Source organism: Lathyrus oleraceus, chromosome 2 (genome assembly GCF_024323335.1).
Source record: "Lathyrus oleraceus cultivar Zhongwan6 chromosome 2, CAAS_Psat_ZW6_1.0, whole genome shotgun sequence".
Taxonomy (NCBI): domain Eukaryota; kingdom Viridiplantae; phylum Streptophyta; class Magnoliopsida; order Fabales; family Fabaceae; genus Lathyrus; species Lathyrus oleraceus.
Window position 1 is genome coordinate 201,011,928 of NC_066580.1, and position 10,868 is coordinate 201,022,795.

Below are 10,868 nucleotides of genomic sequence, written 5' to 3' on the forward strand. Positions count from 1 at the left end.
GGTTTAAGACCCTCAATGAAAGGAGATCAATCAACAGATGGTTCATATTAACTTTAGACATCTTATATGGATCCCCATGGTCTTTACATATCATTTTGATCAAGAAATCATCAAGAGTTTGAAGTTTGTTTGCCTTGGAAACCCTAATTCATATGGGTATCTTGTGTGACTTCTTCAACAAGTTTCCTAATCAATTGCTAAAATATTTCAAGGGATACTTTATATTACATCATGTTACACATATATGATCCTCCATGAGTCCCAAAAATCAAGAGAATGTCGAGCTAGCAAGTTGGTTCATGGTGGTTGACCAGAGAAAGTCAACTAGTCAAAACTGGGGTTCCCTAGACCCTATCTCCTACAATTTTTGTCATATGAAAATGATTCGAAGATCACAATTACTCATAATGACATTACAAACAACTTTCATGTTGAAGTCAAGATCTAGTTTTGCTTGGAAAGTGATTTTTTATGGTGAAAGGTTATAGGTCATTTTGTCTGAACCCTAGTTTGGAGGTCAACTTCCCAAGACCATAATTTGCTCAATTTTTATGATATGAAAACCATTAAAATTACATTATTGAATTCAATATGTCCTCTTCAACTTTTATGTTTGGAGGAAGTTCAAATTCCACTTGCAAATGCATGTTCCAAGTGGAAACATCATAGGTCATTTTGGGCCATTACTATTGAACAAGTGATTTTTCTCAACTTATAAAATGCATAACTCCTTCATGCCAAATCCAAATGAGGTCAAATTTGTGACTAAATTGAAGAGGTTTTAAAGATATACAACTTTTATGAAGGAATTTGTTCCATTTAAGTTCCATAACAAAAGTTATTCAAGGTGGAAGAAGTAAACATTTGACTTGGTACTTAGAAAAATTTCATTTATGTTTGATTTTCCCAACTTCCACCTCAAATATCATCATGATCCAAGCTTCAGATGGAAAAGTGTTCAGCATGAAACTTGTTCCCCTTGACCTCATCTTTACAAAAAGTTCAAGATCATCTCATTTGGATTAATATTGAAGGACTTGTGCATGGGTTTAATGCATGGTACCATTTGGAAGATTCTCATGTTCAATTTCATTTCAACATTGCATGGCTTAATGCATTGCTTTCAGCATCACATGTGCAGGATTTTGGACCTTTCCCAATCATTCTTTGGGCTTTGTACACACCCATGCAACCTTGCATGATGCATTTGCTATTTTTGGATTTTTATTGGAAGTGTGCAAAGAGCATTTGATTTGGCTATAAATAGAAGTGCAATGAGCTCAGAACTTTATCAAAACCTTGCCTTAGCTTTGCCAGAAGAATCCAAACCCTTCATTCCATAGAATTCTTGAAGATTTCAATTAAAATCGAGTTTGAATTTCACCTTATATTTTGAAATTCAAACTCCAAGAATTCATTGCCCTTTTCATTTCAATTGATCACTGCAAGCAAGAGGAAGAGGAATCAAGCAAATCCAGATCAAGATCAAGTGAATTTGAAGCAACTCGAAGGTGAAATTTCAGAAACTTCATCTCTTTGATTCTCTCTAAATTCTTCATTATTCTTTGTGGTTTTTGGTTTGCTGAAGTCCTACCAATGTAGGCAACACATTGAGTTACTTTGAGGTCAAATCGAAGCAACTCAGTTCATGATCCTCAAAATTCAAATTCCTGTATCATTTTATATACTTGGAATTGGAGAAAATCGAGGGCAAATTTGAGCTCCTGAGCATTTTTTCTTTGAATTCATGTCCTTGTTTTTTTATATTGGTGATGGTTGATGGTGGACCAGTCCGGTGAGGTCCACCGGAGAAGAAGACCGGAGCCCTAGCTTCGGCGGTGTGTTGTCACGCCTCTCAACCATCAGATCTTGTTTAAATGTTCTAATCATGGCCGCTCCTTGTGATTACCATCCCTATGACGCGTTGACTGAGGTGTATGGGGTGAAGCGCGCGCTTGGCCATCATATCTGCCACCTCAATTACTGAGGGAGATCTGATGGCCCTTGTTTTTTTGAATTTCTTTTTAATTTTTGATTTTATATTTAATCCATTTATTTTGTTTAATTCATAATAATTTCATTTTTAATCCAAAAAATATGGGACTTTCACCAAAAATCTTTAAATATTTTTCTATTTCATTTTCTAAATTAAAATTAATTTTTGGATTAATTTTGATATTTTTCATGAATTAAATTCTTTTGTGCATATTTTTAATTGTTTAAAAATACTTTTGACTTTTCAAAAATCATGAATTTTTTTGTCTAAGGTCCTTTGACCTTGTTTGACCTATGATAAATCTCTTGGCCGTTTATTTGGTATTTTGAAGAGATTTTAGATTTTGACCAAATTAATTTGAATTTTAATGCATTTTTAATTGATTAATTGTGTAAAAATTATGTTGAGCCATTTTTATGGTCTTTATGATGTTTGACTATTTGTTTGGGCCTTGGTCAAGGTTGATTTGACTTTTATTAGATTAAAATCATTGTGATTTAGGGGATTGATAAATGTATATTTCATCTTCCAAAATGAATGAATGATTTAATTTGGTAAAATTCCTCCCATGACCAATTTGTGTTTCTCTTTTTTCCGCTCCCCTTTCATCTTCATTCCCATTCTTTCCCATCCCTTTCATTGACCAATGAAATCTCAATATCCTAAGGCTAATTGGTTCATCAATGACTTTGTCTCAGATAAACCAATACAAGTATGGTTGAGATAGGTCCATCCCTTTTGATATTTTATTTTAGTGTGTGGTATGTTTTAGGAGTTTGGTTCATTATACCAAATCTCTAACATGCATTAGCACCTAAATTTTTATTTCCCAACCTCAGATAGTTGTGTCTTCTACATAAGTCCAATTACGATTGCTTAACATAGAGCTAAATTTGACCCTAAAGGTATATCATTCTAGTAAGTGAGATTGTAAGTCTCCCATCTTTCATGGTATTATGTGGAAACTTGGCATTTTTTCCTTCCTTTGGAAGATGTCTTGGTTCAAAGATCCATGCTTGTGAATAGATGGTTGATTGTTCTCCAAAGAATAACTTAATTAATTGAAAAGAAAAACACCACTAACATATAATTAACCTTGACTAACATTTGAATAATTCTTATTAATATTGCTTTGCTTTAAAGTCATTTACTTTATGCAATTTAATTTCAAATCATTTACCATTCATTGTCATTTACATATCATTTAACTTGTTTATGTTTATGCCATTTTCACTTTGCTCATTTGAGCCATATATTGTGATTGTGTATATTTGTTTGTGTATTTTGTTTGTTTTTTTGACCTTAGGACCTTAAAATACCTAATGAACAACAAAAACCCTAAAAAATGTTTGTGTGGACTGTTGGGTTTGATCTGAACTTTTGGACTTAGGATTAGGCAACATTCCCTATGCAAAAGAACTCGGTCAATGTGTCGCATTACGCGAAAAACCGGCGGGAAAACAAGAACAACAGAGCCGCCACCGTGCGTTATTTATCCCAAAAGAGGGAAAGGAAACGCTCAGATTAAACCTGGAAGAGACATGGTCTTGCGACCAAAGAGAATGGGATCGGGATTCGGTTATGCGAAGGGAAGGTATTAGCACCCCTACGCATCCGTCGTACTCGACGGGATCCACGCACAATAGGAAGGAAAATGGTTGCTAAAACACTGCTCACAAACAAACAAATACTGGCTGAAAGAGACACAAGAAAACAAACAAGACTGACTCGGCAGGATATCGCATCCTGGGCCTACTTAGTCTATCAGGCATAGACATCAGAGTCAAAGTAGTTCGGACTGGGGAAACGACACATGCTCGCTAGGATATCGCATCCTATGTATACGTATCTCCTTGGACGAAGGAGAATCAGAGCATTCGTAGCTTGGCTGACACGCACACAAACAAACACAGGCAAAGGCAAACGTGGAGCCTGAATGCCAATCACTGGACTTACACCAGCATCCGAACCAACAAACACACACAGGAAACCAACTGCCAATCGCTGAACTTACGTCGGACTCCAACCAGAAAAGGAGAAACAACTCACACAAACAAAACAAAAGGGCGCCCGGAGAGATCAGCTCATCTCCTGCCTACGTACCTCATCTGGTATGAGGATCAGGGCGACGTAGTTCCCCTACGGAGGGAAAAAGGACTAGCCTAACCAGATAACAGAGGGAGACACAACACTAGGGAGACTACGACTCGAGCCTAGATGTTATCATGCAAAATCATCCCTTAGTTAAGGTTTCTAGCTAACTTGCACAGGAAGCAAGCCTATCCTAAACATGACTTGCACAGGAAGCAAGCCACACCAAACCTAACTTGCACAGGAAGCAAGCTAAAGCAAACCTAACTTGCACAGGAAGCAAGTCAAACTAAACCTAACTTGCACAGAAAGCAAGTCAAACAAACACACAAGCACAAGTAGCACACACTATATGCAAACAATGGGCTCAAACAAGGTTAGGTTTTAGTCAAGGGGTCATATCAACCTCAACAAACAAACCACTGGAACTGGGTAGTGTTAGCTCTTAACCTTGCCATTGAGGGGCTAAGGTGAAGCTGATGAAAGGTGAGTGAAGATAAGACTTCACAGCTCTTATCCCTGGCCTGGGAGAGCTTAAGACAAGAATGTGTGGGTTCAGAAAGTGGGAACCCTTCTACACATTTGATACTGACTCAACTGTACAATTGTACAAGATCTTGGGTTTGTATCTGCAATGCATCAACACAGTGGTGTGAGCAAAGCAGATGACACACAGAATAGCAGGGGGTAGGTTGCATATCCCTTGGGTTCTGCCAATTGCCTCTTCACTTAGGAGGTCTTTGACTCTATACAAGGACAAATTGTAAACAATCACAAACATTGCCTCTTAAGGAGGACTTCAGACAGTTGCCTGGCCAAGTAACAGGCCAGGTCTTCCAGACTACATGAAGATGAGAAAATATACCTCAATGCAAATTGCTATTCAAGCAAAGCAAAGTAAAGTTCACAAGGAACTAAAAGCAACTAAAGTACCTGAAATCAGTCAAGCACAGTTAGTATACCAGACACAAAGTTAAAACAAAACAGCATAAGTCAACAGACAACATAGTTAGTTAAATGTGCAATGCACAAGGCTCTAAGCATGTGAGCTAAGCAACCTACAAAACAAACAAGTTAGTCATGATAATCAAATAAGCTCATTCAATTTGTATTGATCTTTTTGAAGCATTTGTTGCTTAACCTGAAACAATGAACTCAAACATGAGCAACAAGACCACTAGGACAAGCCTAGGGTCAAAAGGGGATGAGAAAGTCAAAACAGAAAGTGAAATCCAATCAAAATCATATTCAAACAATCAAGAAGCAAACTCAATTGGTTTCATGTTCATATCATTCACCATCATCATTTCAGAAGTAGATTAGGTCAAGGCATGGCATATAGAAGCTTAAAGAAGTCAACAGCAAGACTTAGCTCAAAACCAATCTCAAACATTTCAAAAAAATATCAAATAATTCATGATCAAACATAACCCATAACATGATAAGCATACCAAATTTCAGCTCATTTGGATCAAGGGAAGTTGGTCAATGAAAATCAGAAAGTCAAAACAAATTTAAGCATGCTCAAAGAAGTCAACCAAACATGTACCAACTTGAATAAATCATAAAACAGTGATAGCATATGAGAAATGAATGGGACTAACACCATGATAAACCTTAAGATGTCTACTAATCACATGTCAAATTTCATGTCCATCCAATAATGTATGAGAATTTCACAAAACAAATGGCATCAAGTGTCACAAAAGTCAACATTTTGGTCAAACAGGGGAGAAAATTCCAAACAATTAGGAAATGCCATCAAAAATTCCACACAAAATCACATGTAAACTAGACATCCATAAGCATGTTCATGCAAAAAATCAGCCCAAATTGAGTTCATTAGGCAAGGTAGAAAAAATCATGAAGTTGGATATCAATGGTGTGACACAAATTGTCACACCCTAATTCAAAAAAACATAACTCCCAAACCAGCAATGATAAATTCACAAACTCTACACCAAAATCACCATGAATGTGTCTAGTTTAAGCACAAAAAATTTGGAAGCCATTGGATAAAGCATCATCATTTCACAATTGATTTGGAAAATTGTACAAAAAATGGATACATGAACAAAACCCTAGCACAATTAAAAATCCATCCATGCCAAAATTCAGGAAAAATCATGATAAATAACTAGAGATTAAGATGAACAATATGCAAAAAATCTCATTAATTTTGGATTAAAATTGGATGACTTATGAATTTTGAAAGATTGAGCATCAAAATGAAATAATTATTGAAGAAAAACATGAATTGATGATTTAATGGCACGGAATGGCATTTTTGAAATTATGTGGAACTATAAGTGAAACGCAGCGTATTGAACAGAGGCGTGGCAACCGGCTATTGGTCATGGGCAATGGTACAGTGCAACAGCATGCATAACACGTTCCAATCAAAATTCTGGGAATGAAGAACTAGGGTTTATGTGTACAGTAGCAACATTCATCTTCTCCATCAATCGTGAAAAATTTTCTTGCCCAGAAATGGAAATCAAACATATCACTCGACTCATCTAACAACACACATCCATAATCCAACAATCATTTATCCTAAATCGAGCTAGCATGGAAGAACTAAGAACAAACATATTCATATATGAAACTTTGAATCCATGTATCTCTCTCAATATGCAACCATTTTTAATGACTCAAAGCTCAAAACAATCAGCATGGCAAGATCTACATAAGGCATAGCATGATTTTGAAAAACGAGATATTCGAAATCTTACCAAAGTTGGAGAACAGTTGTGATTCAATGGTTGTTTGGTTGTTTAAGGCTGAAACAGATGAAGCTTCAAGTTCCAGATGATGAATGGAGCACGAGTTTTAGCTCAACAAAGCTTGAAATGGCTCAAGATGAAATCTGCCATGGATGTGCTTCTTCAAAACAGTCCATGAAAGAGGCTTTACAGTTGAGAAATGACCTTTACAATAGCTTCCAAAAGGTTGGTCAATGATGAAACAAGCAAGCAAGAATCGTGCTCTTTGAGGTTTTCAGCAAGAATTTCAAAATGAAGGAATGGTGTGTTTGAGAGAAAAGAGTTTTTTTGTTTGTGATGTTGTGGCTGCTAGGGCTTTTTCAGAGTGAGAATGATGTATATATGTGCTGTTTAGTGTTGGTAAGCATGATTAGTGGAAATGGTAATCCAAATTGCTAATGAAGTGTGTTTTTGCTAATTTGTGCATTTCACTTCAAGTTGCATGTGCATGAGCCAAAAGCTGCGAATTGGGCCTCAAACATATTCCAAATGAGTTTTCTGAATTATTGCAAGTGGTAAAAATGGTTGGAATTAGTTATTTTGAAAACTCATTTTTTCACCTCACTTGAATTAATTCATGCTAGTTCAAAAATGCCATTTTGATTGGTGAGTTTTTGGTAAATTGTGATGGAAGATTTGGAAAGAGGGCATCAAATGTGACTTGTAGCAAAAAACCCCACCCAATTTGGCCAAATGGTTTGGAAGATATGGCATTTTGAAGTTCAAAAATTTTTTAGAATGATTTGATCATAACTTGCTAACCATAAATGGGAATTGAGTGTTCTTGGACTTTTTGGAAATGGGAGAACAAGATCTTCAACTTTCATGTTGGGCAAAAATTCATTTGAAGCTTGTATGATGATGTAAGTTGAGGATCAAGAAGTTTCCATTTTTGGCAAATTCCAATTATAGGTCAACTTTCTATTTTTGGAAATCTCTTGTCTGACTTTATTTTCTTCACTGTGGATGCTTGACATGTTATATGAGGCTTATATGGACATGATTGAGGCCTCTCAAACCAATTCCCACCATCCAATCACTGATTAAATGCACAGTTGACCAATAGTTGACTTTCTAGAGTTTCTGGTGGACTGCACACTGACTGATGGCTTCTGAGCAATCAAACCTTGACCAAATCACTTCAAAAGGACCCCTAGGTCATGTTAACATGTTGAACCAACCCTAGGGCCTTGTCTCAATGGAAATTGCACTGGCTTGCTTGACTGACTGATCTCTTGACCAGTTTGACCTAATTCTTCTGAATGGCTTGCACTTGGGCAAAGGGACAATGCAATGTTATGCAGTGGACCATGTTAATGCTATGACCTAATATGAGAATGTATGTACAAAAGGTAGGTGCTACACAATGCCAACATTTTGAGACCAAGTTATTGTGATTTGATTTTTCATCTGATGTAAGTATTGGGATCTACTTGAACTTATCTGCTACATGGTCTTGATACAACTGTTATTTTGATCTTGTGTCTAATACTTTATCTTGAGTTAATCAAGGAGTATTTCATCCGATACATGAGAAGACAAAGAAGATTGCTAGCTATGGAGTTGCTTGCTTGGATGTGGCCATCTTTATTTGATGCCTTGATCTTCATAATGTCTAATATTGCTAATTTCTTGCTGATTATTGCTTGATTCAAAGTCAAAAGGGAAAACGAGTTTTCTATATGACATACTTGTCTGTTGGATTGCATCTCATTTGGGCAGATCTTTTCAACTCTTAACTTTTAATTTTATGCTTAGGATTAGTCTCTTCATCTACTCCCAATTCATAAATTTCAAATCTCTCCCCCTTTTCAAAAAACCTTCTTTGTTTGTGATTTCAAACTTTGACCTTATTCCAATTAGAAACTTTGGCCTTATGCCATTGAATTTTTAAATTCTTTTCTTAAATCAAACTTGTAAATAAATCTAATCATATTGACTTAAAATTTCAAAAGACAAAAAGAACTAACATCCATTCAAACTTTTGGGCCCTTTTTGCCTCTTTTAACTTAAATTTTGATTAAAAGCAATCCACTCATTTTGAAATTGATACCACAAACTACGAGGTTTTAATCCCTCATTTTTATGTTGGTACGTAGGCACAAGTCCGAAGGTCTTGTCAAACGCAAAAATATAATTAATGAATTCTTTTCTCACCCCCACATTCTTTTTTTATCAAACATTATTTTATACCAAACACACATGCACACATAAAAAAGGCTCCCTAGGAGTACCTAGGACACTTTGGATGCTAACACCTTCCCTCTGTGTAACCAACCCCCTTACCTGTAATCTCTGGTATTTTATTAGTTTTGATTTTAAAACTTCTTATCTTTGGGTTTTGTTTGTACTTTTCCCTTTTCCGTTGGAAACAATAAAAGCACTGCGGTGACTCTGGTTTTATTGATGTTAAGCTTATCCATAGCTTGAGGGTCATGAATTTACCGCTACAGTTGTTTACCAATTTTCACGGTAAACACGGTGGAAGGTAGTTTAATAAGGGAGTATGTGAGGCATTGAAAGGTTAATGAATAAGTGGTGGTTATGAAGGGTGGTGGCCACAATGTCGTGATTTGTTTTTACGGCAGAGGAAGTGGGATCAGAAAAGGTATAGAAGAAGGGTGATTTGGCCAAGAAAGGTGGTTATGAGGCAGAAACAGGATGGAGGAAGAAGAGTGGATGAAGATTTTATGGAAGAAGGAGGCGGAGATAAGGTGGTGATATTGGGTGGCGGCTTTGACAGCACAATGAAGAGAATAAAAACAGTCGATTTTGAGAATGAGAAGAAATTAGCATACTGAAATTCCTCCTATTTTCCAATGTTCGGCTCCTCTCTGGCTATCAAATTTTTTTCTTCTGATTTTGTTTTTTTTAAAACAAAGCCAAACTCCTCAATGACACCAGTCGTGGATTTGCAGGTTTTGTTCTTACTTCAATTTTTTTCAAAAAAAAAAAATCCCCAATAGTATTGCACCGCTTGTGTGTTCCTCAATGGTTTTTTATTCAAAATTGAGAGAGACAATATGGTTTGTTTTTTAGCGTCGCTTGGCCAATTCCTTTTGGTTGACTCTCTCATTCCAATGCCATCACATTTGATTTAAATAGTAGGGTTTCAAAATAATCTTTTCCCATAATACCCTTTTTCAATTCTAAAATTATAAAATTTAGTTATAGAATTAAATAAACAAAGAGAAAAAATATTTACTTAAAGAAAAAGAAAAAACAAATTGATTACTAAATAAATTATATTTTTTCTCTATCATATTTTGGTAAAGATTAAAAAAGATGGCTTAAAATGAACCAAAATCGGGTGCAAAAATATACAAAAAAAAAATTAAAATGAATGCACTAACATGATCAATGTGAAATAAACTTCTCGAAAACATACATGTTTTGATCAAATTTTGAAATAAAAATGGTCGGTTAAAAGGCCCAGGCTGATCAGAATGCGACTGAAAAAGTATGCGAAAAATTAAAACGAACACGCCAAGTTAAACTACGTGAAGAGTGAATTACAAATATTGACGTCTCCAAGCTTGATTTTGAAATTTTTTTGCCTGCTAAATTTGCGTACGTTTGCAAATCGATTTAACCGGTCTACCTGTAGATTCAAAAAATTATTTTGAGCGATATTTTAAGCATTATGCGAAACAAAATGCATGCTATGATGAGTAGATAATGCAAATGTCTGGTGAACGCACTAATTCACTAATCGAATAATCATGAATAGACTACCAGATCAAATGAATCACTCTTGGACCATTTACTTATGATTTTCAAACACAATCAAGACCTTACAAAGATTCAGATGATGATAATACTCTTGATTATCACTCTCTGAACCTCTGAAACATGATGCGATGGAATGAACAATGCATTGAGATTGGGAAATCAAGTCTTTTGACTTCTTCAACAGATGACTGAATGAATGTCATCAAGACCAGATAAACTACCAGAACTCCTAATTTTTCATCTAAACCCTAATGAATGCTTTTAACGGATGTAATCCATGGTAA